This window comes from Bos grunniens, chromosome 3, assembly GCF_055505025.1.
Source record: "Bos grunniens cultivar Pamir isolate PY7600 chromosome 3, Bosgru_T2T1.0, whole genome shotgun sequence".
Taxonomy (NCBI): Eukaryota; Metazoa; Chordata; class Mammalia; order Artiodactyla; family Bovidae; genus Bos; species Bos grunniens.
This window is the reverse complement of record NC_141167.1, coordinates 100,445,057-100,460,886: the sequence shown is the minus strand read 5'-3', so window position 1 is coordinate 100,460,886 and position 15,830 is coordinate 100,445,057. Positions and strand designations below refer to the sequence as shown.

Below are 15,830 nucleotides of genomic sequence, written 5' to 3'. Positions count from 1 at the left end.
TCAACACCCATTTATGGTAAAAACTCTCCAGAAAGCAGGAATAGAAGGAACATACCTCAACATAATAAAAGCTATATATGACAAACCCACAGCAAACATTATCCTCAATGGTGAAAAATTGAAAGCATTTCCTCTAAAGTCAGGAACAAGACAAGGGTGCCCACTTTCACCATTACTATTCAACATAGTTTTGGAAGTTTTGGCCACAGCAATCAGAGCAGAAAAAGAAATAAAAGGAATCCAAATTGGAAAAGAAGAAGTAAAACTCTCACTATTTGCAGATGACATGATCCTCTACGTAGAAAACCCTAAAGATTCCACCAGAAAATTACTAGAACTAATCAATGATTATAGTAAAGTTGCAGGATATAAAATCAACACACAGAAATCCCTTGCATTCCTATACACTAATAATGAGAAAACAGAAAGAGAAATTAAGGAAACAATTCCATTCACCATTGCAACAGAAAGAATAAAATACTTAGGAATATATCTACCTAAAGAAACTAAAGACCTATATATAGAAAACTATAAAACACTGGTGAAAGAAATCAAAGAGGACACTAATAGATGGAGAAATATACCATGTTCATGGATTGGAAGAATCAATATAGTGAAAATGAGTATACTACCCAAAGCAATTTATAGATTCAATGCAATCCCTATCAAGCTACCAACAGTATTCTTCACAGAGCTAGAACAAATAATTTCACAATTTGTATGGAAATACAAAAAACCTCGAATAGCCAAAGCGATCTTGAGAAAGAAAAATGGAACTGGAGGAATCAACCTACCTGACTTCAGGCTCTACTACAAAGCCACAGTTATCAAGACAGTATGGTACTGGCACAAAGACAGAAATATAGATCAATGGAACAAAATAGAAAGCCCAGAGATAAATCCATGCACATATGGACACCTTATCTTTGACAAAGGAGGCAAGAATATACAATGGATTAAAGACAATCTCTTTAACAAGTGGTGCTGGGAAATCTGGTCAACCACTTGTAAAAGAATGAAACTAGAACACTTTCTAACACCATATACAAAAATAAACTCAAAATGGATTAAAAAAAACACAAAATTTTACATATTTGTATGTTCTGTATCATTTTAATTTTTTAAAATAACACATATAGAGTGTAGGGGCTTCCCAAGTGATACTAATGGTAAAGAACCCATCTGCCATTGCAAGAGGCACAAGAGATGTGGGGTCTATCCCTGGTTCAGGAAGATTCCCTGGAGGAGGGCATGGCCACCCACTCCATATTCTTACCTGGAAACCTCTCATGGTCAGAGGAGCCTGGGGGGCTACAGTCCCTGCGTCCCAAAGAGTCAGACAGGACTGAAATGATTTAGCATGAACCCATGCACTTTTGCTACTTAGAATAATGTAAAAATAGATTTGAAGGAAAATGTGCAAAGTTGTTAACAGCAGTCCATTCTAGGAGGTGGGACTACGGATGACTGCTTATTTTCTTCTTTAGATATAGTTAACATTTTTAAATTAAAAAAAAAATGAATGACCTGGAAGTGAAAGAACAGAAGAGCTATGGAAGAGGTATTGGAAAGGTGAGAGGAAAGGATAAAAGGGAGGGAAAACCTAGTTCTTGCAGAAGTGTGTGTAAGTTGGGGATTCAAGGGGAGCAGCTCTTGGAATAAGAAAGGTGTTTGGGAGGCAAGTGGGTCATGAGGATACTGCAGTTTTATTCATCTTAGATGACTCCTCCTTGGTGTTTTGTCAAAGAAACCTGCGGGCTTAAATCTCTTGCCAAACATTTTTACCATTTGTATTCCTCTTTGACTAGCACCATATCCTGTGGAGCCAGGCAGGCTCCAGTTCAAATTGCTGCTTTCAGATCCCACTCACTGATTGAGTGACTGGACAAATTATTTAACCTTCCATGTCTCAGATTTCTCATATGTGAAATGAGGATGATGATATGATAGAAGCCTGTTGAAAGGATAAAATGAGTACACCCATGTAAAACTTGTAGACAGTGCCTCAGCACATGGCACTTTGCATGTCACCATTGAGTGTAAGCTCTTGCATGTTGGCACTGCACTGCATAAAGTCTGGGTGCGGTTTTCTTTTAAGTTAGTGATATCTTTCAGTGGCAGTGGAACTTTCAAGAGAGAGTGAAGGAATCCTGTCTGACCAGCAGTAACCTCCTGGGCTTGTGGGATCTGCCAGTTTCCTCGTTCATCTGATCAGCTCATCAAAAGGGGAACAGTAGTCCAATTCCTTGCTTCAAAAATCCCCCAATTTTAAAAAAAATTAAAGTTTTACAGTGGAAAACATTCCTATACATGACACAAGACCCAGAATTTTACATAACATATATATATATATATATGACTACATAAACATTTAAAGTTAAAGTACAAGCAATGGACCTTACTATGTGTATATCTGTGTATATACAGCACACACACACACACACACACACACACACAGTATCAAGTTACACATGCCTGCTGAAGAGTAGTCCACTGGCCCCTTGTCAGGCTCCCACTCCCACTCCTCCACCAACATAACCACTTTCACTGACTGCTTGGCTATTGATCTCCTTATCTCGAAATCAATATTGATACCCGCACTCAGATTTTCCAGTTTCCCACCCAGACCCTGAAGACCAGCCTGCAAAGGGGAAAGCGAATTTGTGTGTTTCCTTGCCCACTAGTCATCTCCAAGGTAGCCCATAGGTCTTGCATTCACCTGCAAACCCACACAGCCCATGTTGCCCCTCCGCATGGAACCAGTAAAGGAAACTGCCAGAACAAATGTAAGGCCAGCAGCTTTGCGACTGGGGGTGAACCGGATTCCCGGACACCTCAGTAAAGCATGGGAGCTGAGCCAGAGTCAGGCGCTGTGATCTCCCCATCCAGCGACTGTCCCGGCCGCGATACCAGCCCGCTCCTCTCTCTTGCAGTCCCTTTCTCCCTCTGGCTCATTCTCTGTTCTCTCCTGCCCTTGGCCTTCCTCGGATCTATTCGCCCTCTTCACACCTTTCCTTTCCCGTCCTCAAAAGACAGCTAAAGCCTTACATTGTGTGGATCACAACAAACTGACCTCTTTCCAGCTGCAGCCACACGCACCCCACCTACTAAACCGAAGTCCAGAAGCGCAAAAGGTCGGACGAAGGCGGAGCAAACCAGGAGCCATCAACTTCTTTCTGGGGCCCCTCCGCTCAAGCTCGGGGCTTCTCTTGGGCGCTGACATCTGCGGCGGCGAGGACGCTCAGGAGACCTTCTGCCCTCGGAACCTCCCGGCTTCCCGACGGGAACGAACAGGCTGAGTGGACTCCATCTCTCAGGTTGTCCGAGGATCCGAAGTGGAAACACCATTCTGTGAAACACAGGTGGCTCCGCCCAGTTCCGTAAGTATGCTTGCTTTCTGTGGGAGTGAGGATGAAACTCTCCTCCCGACTTTGTGGCGCAATCGGTTAGCACGTTAGTCTTTTAACCGCATAGTTCCTGGTTTGAGCCCATCCAGGGACGTGTCTCACTCTTTTAGAATGTAAATGATGTATGATTGTTTCTAGTCTATGCATCCTCTCCTATGCTCTACTACTACCCTACTCCTCTGTGTCTTGTACACACACACACACACACACACACACAAGGACGTAGGTCCAGGTAGTCTGTGATCCTCAGAGAGGATCTCTGGAGGAAAGCAGGTTGACTGGGAATCCTAGAATGCATGAAAGTGTAGGCTCATCATCATCACCCTGTAAACGCCTTTTACCAGTGAAATTTCCTCCATTGCTTATATAATCTCTATTTAACCTTTTCCATATACTTTTCCAATTAATTTGGTTCTATCCTTTTCCTCCTTTTTCCCTCCATTTTTCTCCATTGTATCATAGAAAAAGCAAGAGAATTCCAGAAAGACATCTATTTCTGCTTCATTGACTCCTCTAAAGCCTTTGACTGTGTGGATCACAAGAAAATATGGAAAATTCTTCAAGAGAAGGGAATAGCAGACCACCTTACCTGCTTCCTGAAAATCCTGTATGCAGGTCAAGGAGAGATGAAACCAGTCAGTCCTAAAGGAAATGAACCCTGAATATTCTTTGGGAGGACTGATGGGGAAGCTGAAGCTCCAAGCCTCACTCCAGGCGGCAGACCTCTATTTTCTGTTTAAAATATGAATCCAAAACTTTTGAGGGAAAGTGGAATTGTTTCCGCCCGGTTTCGAACCGGGGACCTTTCGCGTGTTAGGCGAACGTGATAACCACTACACTACGGAAACCACACGGCCAGTTAGGTCTAGTGACATATCCAAGAATTGCATGTTTGAACACACCTGACCTTCAAATTTTTAAAGGAAGAGAACTCTGGAAACACAGGCAATCCGTCAAGTAAGGATCTGCAGTTCCTGAAAGGGCCTGATTTAGGGTTCCTCACCTCTTCCGGGGCAAGGTCCCTGTGTGCCAGCTTTGCGCCCAAGCACAGAGGTCGCCTCGCTGACTCCCCAGTTCTCAGAAGCCTCAGGAGCGGGGGGAGCAAGGTGCGTCTAAGCCCCAGGTGGCCACAGGTCCGTCAAGGTGGGCACAGCCCTTCCAGAGGCAGATCCGGGCCTTAGAGTCCCTTTTCATGGCGCCAGCGGAGACCGGGCTCGATGCTTCAAATCCTAATCGGGAAACAAAGGACCCGCCGTCCCCTGTGCTCCGCCTGACCCGTGCGCTCCTCTTTCGCAGGCCTTTCACAGCAGCGCTTTTTCGGCGCCGCCTGGCACTGGGGATTCCTCAGATTCCTGCGTCTTTGGCTGATTCTAGTCCTCTAGTTTCAGTCCAGACTTGCATCACGCTTTCACGTTTAGCAGGAACCGCAGCAAAGGCTGAGGCTTGGTCATTTGTTGAATTCCTTTGCCTACCAGGCCCAGCATAAAGCCGCGGAGGAGCCAGGCGCGGTCCACACTGATCTGACCGTCTTCGTTCCAAACTTGAGATTAATCTTGAAGGACGGCTTTGTTTTACATTTTACAATGTCTGAAACGCCTCTTGTTTTCCTTTCATAATTTTGCAGTTCAGGTCGTGGAGCGCGAATTTAACAGAGAGGTAAAGGCGGGTTTTTGTTTTTTTTTTTTTTCTTTCAGAAAGCAGGTGTCTTGAAGGGTTTTCGTATTTACCTCACAGCAGGCAGAGTTTCTTTTCGCTGAAAGGTTTTAATGCAATGGTGTCTGTGTGTCTGTCTGTCTCTGGTTTCCTTTAGCAGTAAAGCTTCTCAATTTGGGGAATGCATGTGCCCTTTTCTTCAGCAGTGGCTTTCCTCCTTTTCTCAGTGCGGCGTTGCGTTCGCGTCTGAGGTTCACGGGCTCAGACCCCGAGGGAGGCGCGGGCCGCGTGCGCAGCGGCTCCCAGGCCGCAGGGCTCCTCCTGGTTCCGCGTGGACTCCGAGTGCGGTCGAGAGTGCGACGGCTCGACAGCACCCTCAATCGCCCTAGAGGCCTGAGTTGCCAAAGAGGCGGACTTGAAAATAGCTTTAGATCAGGGCGTTTCTTGAGATTTCGCCTTGCTTTCCTCCCCTGCAGGTCCTAGTTTGCACCTCCCACGTCCAGACAGAGGAGCGGATTCATCGTTTTCAGTCGCGTCCGGCATGCTGACGTCCCACTGGGACGGGACGAGGGTGAGGTGGTCCTCTCCCCGTCAGGGTGGACGCATAGCGGACGCCCGAGGGACCACAGACACAGGGCTCCCTGCAGCAGAAATGGTAGGCCCAGGGCTTCAGAGCCGGCGAGTGGAGCGCGCCAAGGGGACGGATCCATCCCCTGCCCCCGAAGACGTGAAAAAGCACAACGACGGCCGCCCAACCCCTGGTTTAGAGGCACAGCCTCATCCAAGAACTGGACAAGGGAGGCGCCGCTGGTCGTGAGGGAAGACCTGGAATCCAGGTGTGGTGAGAGGTCAAGCTCTCTTTCTGAACCTGTTTCCTTGTGAAGCAGGGGCTACTTGGTTCTCAGCTGGTGATGGGCGGGTCCATCTACTCCTTGATCTTGACCTGATTTCGGGGGATCCCCTGATAGCGGCTCGAGGACCGGCTGCTTTTCCTCCTGGATCAGCTCAATCCGCAGAGCCTGACCCTCTTCCATCATTGTGTCTTTGGCTGGAAACCGCGGTGTAGAGTTGAATTCCTTCCCTTTTGTTCTCTGACTCAAATCAGATTGTCCCGCAGGTGTGCTGGGGTGAGGGAAAGCAAAGTGTCTTCACAAGGGATGAACTTCTTGGTTTTCAGAGAGATAATAGGTGTCACAGGTAGAGATGATGTAGGGCCCAGATGAAAATGTGAGGGGATATCAGGAGGTAAAAGTATCCTGCAGTCAGCTTTGTCCTGTGCCCTCTTAGATTCACTGACTGTTCTACAAGGTGACTCAGAGCAGAGAAAGATGGGCTGGATGGAGGCCCTATGGAGCTTTCTGGTGGTAAGGAACTGTTCCCCAATTTCTTCAGTTCAGTAGGGATCCAAGGATGGCAACACTCCAGGCTTCCCTGTCCATCACCAAACCTTGGAGTTTCTTCAAATGCATGTGCATTGAGTCGGTGATGCCATCCAACCATCTCATCCTCAGCCACCCACTTCTCCTCTTGCCTTCAATCTTTCCCAGCATCAGGGACTTTTATACTGAGTCAACTCTTCCCATCAGGTGTCCAAAATATTGGAGCTTCAACTTCAGCATCAGTCCTTCTGATGAATATTCAGAACTGATTTCCTTTAGGATGGACTGGTTGGATCTCCTTGCAGTCCAAGGGACTCTCAAGAGGCTTCTCCAGTTTAAAAGCATCAATTCTTTGGTACTCAGTTTCCTTTATAGTCCAACTCTCACATCCATACATGACTACTGGAAGAACCAGAGCTTTGATTAGATGAAATTGTGTTGGCACAGTAATATCTCTGCTTTTTAATATGCTGTCTAGGTTGGTCATAGCTTTTCTTCCAAGGAGCAAGCATTAATTTCATGGTTGTGGTCCCCATCTACAATGATTTTGGAGCCCAAGACAATAAAGTCTCTCACTGTTTCCATTGTTTCCCCATGTATTTGCCATGTAGTGATGGGATCAGATGCCATGATCTTAGTTTTTTGAATGTTGACTATTAAGCCAGCTTTTTCACTCTCCTCTTTCACTTTCATCAAGAGGCTCGTTACTTCCTCTTTGCTTTCTGCCATAAACGTGGAGTCATCTGCATATCTGAGGTTATTGATATTTCTTGCAGAAATATTGATTCCAGCTTGTGCTTCATCCAGGCTGGAATTTCACGTGATGTACTTTGCATAGAAGTTAAATAAGCAGGGTGACAACACACAGTCTTGACATACTCCTTTTCTAATTTGGAACCAGTCCATTGTTTCATGTCTAACTGTTGCTTCTTGACCTGCATACAGATTTCTCAGGAGGCAGGTAAGGTGGTCTGGTATTCCCATCTCTTGAAGAATTTTCCAGTTTGTTGTGATCCACACAGTCAAAGTCTTTGGCATAGTCAATAAAGCAGAAGTAGATGTTTTTCTGGAGCTCTCTTGCTTTTACTATGAATCAACGGATGTCGGCAATTTAATCTCTGGTTCCTCTGCCTTTTTTGAATCCAGCTTGCACATCTGGATGTTCTCAGTTTACATACCGTGAAAGCCTCACAGTGAGAAGTTTGACCATTACTTTGCTAACATGTGAGATGAGAGCAATGTGTAGTAGTTTGAACATTCTTTGGCATTGCCCTTCTTGGGACTGGAATGAAAACTGACCTTTTCCAGTCCTGTGGCTGCTGCTGAGTTTTCCAAGTTTACAGGCATATTGACTGCAGCATTTTAACAGCCAGGCCCCCCTGTCCATCACAAGAGTTTTTTGAATGTTCTTCCCAATGGCCCATGAGTTAAAAGTAGTCCAGTCTGTGAGGGAGATCACTTACATACAATTGCTTGTCCTGTGTGAGCACCAGGTTGTGTTCCATGATCTTTTTAAAACGTTCTTTCCTTAGCCTCGGGCATTTTCTTCATGAGGATACCCTGATCATTACTCTGCTGAGTACTTGAGGGAGCCCCTTTCATATCCCAGCATTCTCTCTCTCCGTCACTCTCTCTCATCACGTGACCTTTCTTCATGTTTCTTTGTTTATTATTAACTTTTATTTGAGTATATCTGTTTTCCAGTGTGTTAATTATGATGTTGTGTTAATAGCACAGTGAATTGGCTATACATATATTCCCTCTCTTTTGAATTTCCTTCTCATTTAGGTAACCACAGAGCATCCAGTAATTCCCTATGCCATAAAATAGGTTCTCATTTGTTATTTATTGTACCAGTTCAGCTCAGTTCAGTCGCTCAGTTGTGTCTGAGTCTTTGCGACCCCATGAACTGTAGAACGCCAGGCCTCCCTGTCTATCACCAACTCCCGGAGTCCACCCAAACCTATGTATATTGAGTCAGTGATGCCATGCAACCATCTCATCCTCTGTTGTCCCCTTCTCCTCCTGCCCTCAATCTTTCCCAGCATCTGGGTCTTTTCAAATGAGTCAGCTCTTTGCATCAGGTGGCCAAAGTATTGGAGTTTCAGTTTCAACATCAGTCCTAATGAACACCCAGGACCGATGTCCTTTAGGATGGACTGGTTGTATCTCCTTGCAATCCAGGGGACTCTCAAGAGTCTTCTAAACACCACAGTTCAAAAGCATCAATTCTTCAGTGCTCAGCTTTCTTTTTAGTCCAAATCTCACATGCATACATGACCACTGGAAAAACCATAGCCTTGACTAGATGGACCTTTGTTGGCAAAGTAATATCTCTGCTTTTTAATATACTGCCTAGGTTGGTCATAACTTTCCTTCCAAGGAGTAAGCATCTTTTAATTTTATGGCTGCAGTCACCATCTGCAGTGATTTTGGAGCCCCAAAAAATAAAGTCTGCCATGGTTTCCACTGTTTCCCCATCCACTATTTGCCATGAAGTAATGGGACCAGTTGCCCTGATCTTAGTTTTCTGAATATTGAGCTTTAAGGCAACATTTTCACTCTCTTCGTTCACTTTCATCAAGAGGCTCTTTAGTTCTTCTTCACTTTCTGCCATAAGGGTGGTGTCATACATAGTATCAATAGTGTATTTAGGTAAAGCCTAATTTCCCAATTCCCCCAACACCCCTTTCAGCCTTGATATCCATACCTTTGCTTTGTATCTGTTTTGCAAATAAGAATCACTGGATCTTTGTCCTGTGAACTCTAGCTGCCTTGCTCTCCACCAATACTACCTGAAATCCTCCTCTTGGTGCCCAGCCTGGGAACTCACTGAAAGCAGGAGGCTGGGCCCATGGCAAGACTCATCTTGTTTGTTTGTCACCTCTCAAGGCTTGCTATCCTTTGCTGCCTGATTTCCAGTGTCTTAGAAATCAGTATTTCATGGTTTTTGTCTTTATGTTCTTTGGGAGTGGGACAAAGAGGGAGAGTGAGATTTAGGAAGGAGGGTTAATCTGATTTCTGTCACTGCACCTTTGCTAGAAACTGAAGGCATCTCTTTATGTTCTTAATTTTCCCTAAATAGATGTGCTAATTTAAATTCCAATGTATTTTGCCCACTCAAGGAAAGAATCTTTTTCTTCATGGCCTTGCCATCACAAGAAATTGTCAATACACCTGTCTGTTACTCTAACAAAGGAATTTGTGCCCTACTGACTCAACTTAGTGGGAGGTTCAATGAAAAGACAATGTGCACATTTCCAGAGATTGCACATATTCAGCAGCCAAACTTCCAAGCTGATTGGAAAGTATTCTAATAATTGTAACTGTTTTCAGTGGTGACCAAGTCATTGAGTCCAGACAAGACCAGCCAGAATGACTCTGGAGAGCCTCTTGTGGAGCAGCTTAGGGATTACAGGAGTTAAAAACACACACACACACACACACACACACACACACACACACACACAAATGGTCCCAGACATTTATCCTCTTCCCTTCATGAGTTGTATTTTGGCTTTGGTTGGATGCACACAATCTAATGAGGGGTCTCCTTCCTTACAAGCCTGAGACTGTCTCTGTATGATATCTCGACAGTACGTGGCTACATCTGCAAAAATTATCTCATTTGAGACACATTGTTGCAAGCTACAGAATCCTGCACTGATAACACATCTTGTGCAAACCTGGATCCTTAGAGTTCCTGGTTCACCTTCCACTGATTCCTCAGTTGAAGTTCATGAGGAAAGAAGAGCTCTTCAGATTTTCCATACTCAGTCAAGGATGTCTCTAGGTTCTAGAACATTTCTCTCTGCCCTTCTCTCTCCCTCTTGGAGTTTGTGTCCTTCTGTCCCTTATAGTCTAGGCCTCTGTGGATCTTACCCACATTCTGTCCTCTTCATCAGTTTTCCGGAACTGTGCATTAGGAGTCCTTAAGTCAGCAAGCACTAGGTGCTCACCAGGTACCAGGCCCTTCTCCAGGAAAACTGCTGTATCGGGAGCAAAGTCAAGGTCCCACTCGGTGCTTTCACACCAGGAGGCATCAAAAATAAGACACACAAAGACAAATAAGAATCACAGCAGGAGAGCAGCCTGTCATGTTCTTCTCAGGTTCACCTGCCTGCCAGCACCTAAGGACCCCGCAGTGACTAAAAAAAGAATTACCTAGCACATGGGAAAATGGGTGACTTGAGATCTAGAAGGCAGGTAACTAAGAATCAGAAATTTCTTTTTTTTTTTTTAATAAAGGAGTACATCAGGTAAGCAACACGTCCTTACTTAACTTAGAGAGTCCACGTGTTGTGCTCTTCAAGTGACGTTATGGCTACATTCAGAAACATCTCCTAAAGGTACCCACACATTCTCTTAAGGTGTTAAGCTAGAGCTCTTCTATATATAACCTATAAAAATGTGGGCATTATTATTTCTACCTTAATTAGAAATTTTCCAGGCAAAGATTATACATTAATTCAACCAATTTAATATCAGTCAAAGAACTTAAAGTTAATGATAGATCTTAAAACTGCAATTTGAGCTGAGTCGTGTCTGATAAATGCTGCTTAAAATCACATATTTGATGATACCTAAAAACACTGACCCCAAACTGAAAGGGGAATAATTAAGTCATTATGATTTCTTAAATCAAAAGACTTAATCCTGATTTAAAAGACATCATATGGTATATTTAATTTACTGGAGCACATAATTTGAAGTTTTATAAATAATAATAAATCTGAAAGTAACCATGAGGTAGTTTTTAGACCAAAATTATTAAAGTAGTGTGTGCATACTGAGAGTCATCTCTGGGAGCATGACCAGACAAACATTTTCTATATAATTATACATCAAATATTAGAATTTTCAGGAGTGTAAGTGTATTCGAGATTCATCCTTATAATCAACTTGAATGTTATTCTTGTTTGTAGCATGGAGAGTACTAATTTATCTAAAGCTAAACCTTTTTTATATTCCTGAGTTACATTTCAGCAAAACAGAGTTACAGGAAAAAAAAAAAAGACCCACATGGATGCTATTCACTGAGATAGAAAAGGTGGTTCAGAACTCCCCTTGGAGAGAGGCAGAATGACATATGTGTGGGAAAGCACACTGTGCCTCTGTGTTTGAATTCAGACTGGACCTGGGACTGCATCAAGGCCAGAACACAAGGCTAAGCATTATTGTCATAGGGCAGCCACCCAACCGACAGCGCCCACACAGCAGTTCTGGGAAGCTTTTGAGAATATTCCCCTCCCTTTGCAGCATTTCCCATCTGGTTCTCTCATCCTCCAACCACAGGGAAGGATTCTTCACCTCTGTGCCCTGACAGAACACTTTATGCTCCCTGCAGGGAGTGGAGAGCCAGGCAAGAGCCAAGGGGGCAGCTGTACTGCCTCGATGGGTTTCTAGCAAAGGAGCGTGGCAATCCCATGGACAGAGGAGCCTGGTGGGCTAGAGTCCAAGGGATCCTAAAGAGTTTTGGACAAGACTGGGCCAGTGAGCACGAGCACCAGGCGGTTCCACCACTCAGACGGATCCAAAGCCCACCTGAGTGCCCGCCAAAGCAACCCGCAGGAGGCCAGAGGGCAGAGGGCAGCCGGTACAGCTGAGGGCTGAGGATGAAAGCCTAGGCCGTCTACAAGCACAGGGTATGAGTGGCCTGCAACTTGAGAAAGACCTGAATAAAACTCCATTTGGCTATCCTTGCAAATATGCTTTATATATTGGCATTGGTGGTTCAGTGGTAGAATTCTCGCCTCCCACGCGGGAGACCCGGGTTCGATTTCCGGCCAATGCATTTTTCTTGTGTTTGTTTTGAGCTTCACTGGCCCGTGGACAGAGGAATGCTACAGTCCAAGGGATGGCCAAAAGTCCAAAAGGACTGAGCGACTAACACATATATACCTTTTCTACACCCTAAAGAGAACGGATTCCAGGTTCCTGAAGGGCCAAGCGGGCCCCTTTCCGGACGGGAAAGCTGTTCCCTGGCCTTCCCACAGAAGTTAGCTTTGAGAGGGACGCCAAAGGAAAGGAACAATCCCGAGATACCGGCATGTTACTATCAAGTGATGTCATGACTCTTACATAAAGAAAGAATGTGATGTTAACCGAGCACTTAGGTACAGAATATACGATGTTCGTATTCTTGCAAACTTTTGGTATCTTACAAAAGCTTTTGGTATTGGATTTTAATGAATTTTTGGAACTGAAGCCCCACATTCTCCTTGAATGAAAACTGTTAAGTAAGACTCTGGGTTTACCATGCCGGGAGAAAAGAGTGGAGGCCAGAGCTGGCCAGCCCAGGCTGTTCACGGCATCTCAGCTCCAACAGCCAGCCCGAGGTCCAGGACCCTGAGGCCCGGACTCAGCGGCATTTAGAAACTCTGTGCAGAAATGTTCTGCACTGGACCTTTAAGCAAAATACAGTTCCGATCTGGGCAGCAAGAGAGAGACTTGTGTGAGTGCAGACGCTGGAAGAAAGAAAGCTTTCCCTGACCGGGAATCGAACCCGGGCCACGGCGGTGAAAGCGCCGAATCCTAGCCACTAGACCACCAGGGAGCTGTAGACAAATGTCTTATTTAGCTTCTCCAGGTGAAAGGTGGGTGGAAGATAACCCTTCAGAAAGTCAGAAAGCAGGAAAGGCAATGTCGCAGCGGCCCAGGGCTGTGTGCCGCTGTGCAAGACTCCCAGCCCTGCCCCGCTGCTCATCGCCCTTCACGTCTCCTTACTTGGGCGTCGCTTTTGCTCTGGGGCAAGGACACAAAGTAGCGGACTGGGTCCCTCCTGGTCTAGCTGTAGCGCTGCGTGCTGCCGAGTCCATTTCTTGCTCTCCTTGTGAATCTCGGTTTTCTTTGTCGTCAGGCTCGGTGATGAGTGGCGGGTGATGAGCGGATCCGTCCACCTCCAGATCTCTGACGTGGCTCCGGGGCCTCTCCGAGAGCTGAATAAAGAGACTTCCAGGTGGTCACCAAGTCTTCCTCCAGCTGCGTCCAGTGCCTCACCCCGTGCCTTTCGCGCCTGTTGGTTTTTCCAATGAGAAGACATATCTCAGGGGGGCAAAAAGAAAGAGAAAAATCCTGTTTCTGCCCGGTTTCGAACCGGGGACCTTTCGCGTGTGAGGCGAACGTGATAACCACTACACTACAGAAACGGGACACCCTCTATTCCTGAACACTGTATCCATGAAATTCGAGGTCCCGCCACCAGTAACCACACAACCAACTCTTAACTCTCAAAGAGGAACCTTGAAGCCCCAAGCTCTCTCAGGAACGGAGACGGCGGCTCCGGAGGGCCCTGCTTTAGGGTTCCTCCTCTCGCATGAAGTGAGGACCCTCGGGCCCCCACAGGTTGCTTTCGGGGCCCCGAACCCAACGCAGAATCCTCAGACCCTCAGCTGCGCACCCTGAGTTCAGGGGTCGCCCCCGCCGACTCCCCAGCTCCCGGAAGCCGCAGGAGGCGGGGACGGTGGGTGCGCCCGAGGCCCAGGTGACCCCGAAACCCAGCGGTGTGGAAGCCGCCCCTCCATGGCTGCGGACCCGCGCCTCGGTGGCCCTGTTCTCGGCGCGGGCGATCAGCGCTCTGGGCTCTCAGGAATGACCGACGCTTCCAATCCACCCGGGACGCGCCCTTCTCGTTTTTCCTTTGCACCTGACTCCTGTTGTGTTTCTCTGAAAGTCCGTTGGGCGCATCACTTCTCCGGTGTCCTCTGGCAAAAGGGAGTTCTCTCTGGTGTTGCGTAAAATGCCACGCCTTCGTCCCTGGGTGGGCTCGAACCACCAACCTTTCGGTTAACAGCCGAACGCGCTAACCGATTGCGCCACAGAGACAGCACTACGGGGTTCTTTTGGACACTCTGTGGAGTAGACACTCATTCCCGGGGTGAGCGCTCTGTCCCCCAGAGAAACGGTGCCTTTTCCCTGCCCCTACCCGCCACAGATGCCAGCGCCCCTGGAGAAACCGCCATCCAGGCCTCGAAACTTCCGGGCCTGAACCGAAATAGATCCAAGCACAGCTGAACACCGGGTTGCTCCCAAGATGGCGCTTCCCGTTTCCTCGCCTAAACGCAACGAATGAGTCTGCCCACCCTGGCAAAGGCCTCCGGGCATGTGCTTCGGTTTCCTGCGTCCACCAGGCGGTTTCCACCAGAGTGGGCTTCCCTGGGGGCTCAGACATTAAAAATCCGTTTACAATTCAGGACACCCTGGTTCAGTCCCTGATTTTGGAAGATCCCCTGGAGAAGGGAATGACCACCCACTCCAGTATTCTTACCTGGAGAATCTTTGGACAGTGAAGCCTGGCAGGTACAGTCCCTAGGAACACAAAGAGTAAACACGAGTGAGCGACATTGACTTCACTTTAATTGAGTATAGCTCGTTTGTCTGAGTGTTTTCTTCAAATGGTTACTTTTACTCACCTTGTAAATTCAACAAATATACGCTTGTGAGAATAACTTATCCCTCTCCAAATCAGAAATACATGAAGAATAAAATAAGAGTTTTCCTGTCTCCATTCCCACTCCACCGCTGACACACTTTATATGTTACAGGTAAGAGGTGGTGGCCGCTTAGGAGTGTGATCAGCGCTGTGAGAAAACTAAGGGACCCAGGAATCCCTGCCTCTTGCCCTGACAACCGTCTGCCCCCTCTGGGCTATGGGAAAAGGGTGAAGGCAAAGAAAAGGAAAATAACACTCTTATTTGCAGAAATTTTACCTCCGGATGGGACACTCTGGTTAACCTAAACAGAATATGCGGTTGGTGATAGAGACCTAGGGGGTCCTCCCTGGCACAAAACCCAAAGTGGATTTCACCTCATTTTCTGAGGTGAGAGTGAGCTGAGTCAATCAAAGGAAAAGAGCAGAGAGAAAGTGAGAGGGTTGAGCACCTAGGGGAGTCAACCATATTGGAGTCTCCTCAGGGCCTTAGAAGAACTGCCCTGAGCTTATGGGTGGGACGTATGGAGGCTAAAGAAGCGGATACCATTCTCTGGCGATGGAGGCCAGATGGCTCTCGAGGGGCTTCCATGGTGTAATGGTGAGCACTCTGGACTCTGAATCCAGCTATCCGAGTTCAAACCTCGGTGGGACCTTTCTGCCTACTTATAAAAGAAACACTTTTTATTCCTCTAATAGGACCCACCTGAGGTCTCCCGCGACCCTCAGCGGCGTGGTTCACACGGACACGGCGGACAGTTGTGGGACCGATCCGGGGCGTCCTCGCTGGACCCGGGCGGCTCTGCCCATCTCTGCCTTCCAAGCCCCGGCCATGGGCGCAGCCGCCCAGCCAGTGCCGCCCCCTCGTCGGGTGCCCTGGGTCTTTGGCGTAAAAGGCAGAGGCTGAGCTCACAAAGTCCTGCCCCGCGAGGGGGCTGCGCACTGCCCGTCTTGTAACTGCAC

At 46.9% G+C, this 15,830-nt stretch overlaps 6 non-coding genes across 6 annotated transcripts; 2 read left to right on the top strand and 4 right to left on the bottom strand.

Annotated features, from left to right (window-relative positions):
• Nucleotides 1-4,182: 4,182 nt before the first annotated feature.
• TRNAV-AAC (transfer RNA valine (anticodon AAC)) lies at nt 4,183-4,255 on the bottom strand. The gene has a single exon. It is a non-coding gene; the product is annotated as a tRNA-Val (tRNA).
• Nucleotides 4,256-12,162: 7,907 nt separating this feature from the next.
• Nucleotides 12,163-12,233, top strand: TRNAG-CCC (transfer RNA glycine (anticodon CCC)). The gene has a single exon. It is a non-coding gene; the product is annotated as a tRNA-Gly (tRNA).
• Nucleotides 12,234-12,923: 690 nt separating this feature from the next.
• TRNAE-UUC (transfer RNA glutamic acid (anticodon UUC)) lies at nt 12,924-12,995 on the bottom strand. Its single transcript has one exon. It is a non-coding gene; the product is annotated as a tRNA-Glu (tRNA).
• A 519-nt stretch (nt 12,996-13,514) lies between these two features.
• On the bottom strand, nt 13,515-13,587 carry TRNAV-CAC (transfer RNA valine (anticodon CAC)). Its single transcript has one exon. It is a non-coding gene; the product is annotated as a tRNA-Val (tRNA).
• Nucleotides 13,588-14,189: 602 nt separating this feature from the next.
• On the bottom strand, nt 14,190-14,263 carry TRNAN-GUU (transfer RNA asparagine (anticodon GUU)). Its single transcript has one exon. It is a non-coding gene; the product is annotated as a tRNA-Asn (tRNA).
• A 1,187-nt stretch (nt 14,264-15,450) lies between these two features.
• Nucleotides 15,451-15,523, top strand: TRNAQ-CUG (transfer RNA glutamine (anticodon CUG)). Its single transcript has one exon. It is a non-coding gene; the product is annotated as a tRNA-Gln (tRNA).
• The last annotated feature ends 307 nt before the right edge of the window (nt 15,524-15,830 follow it).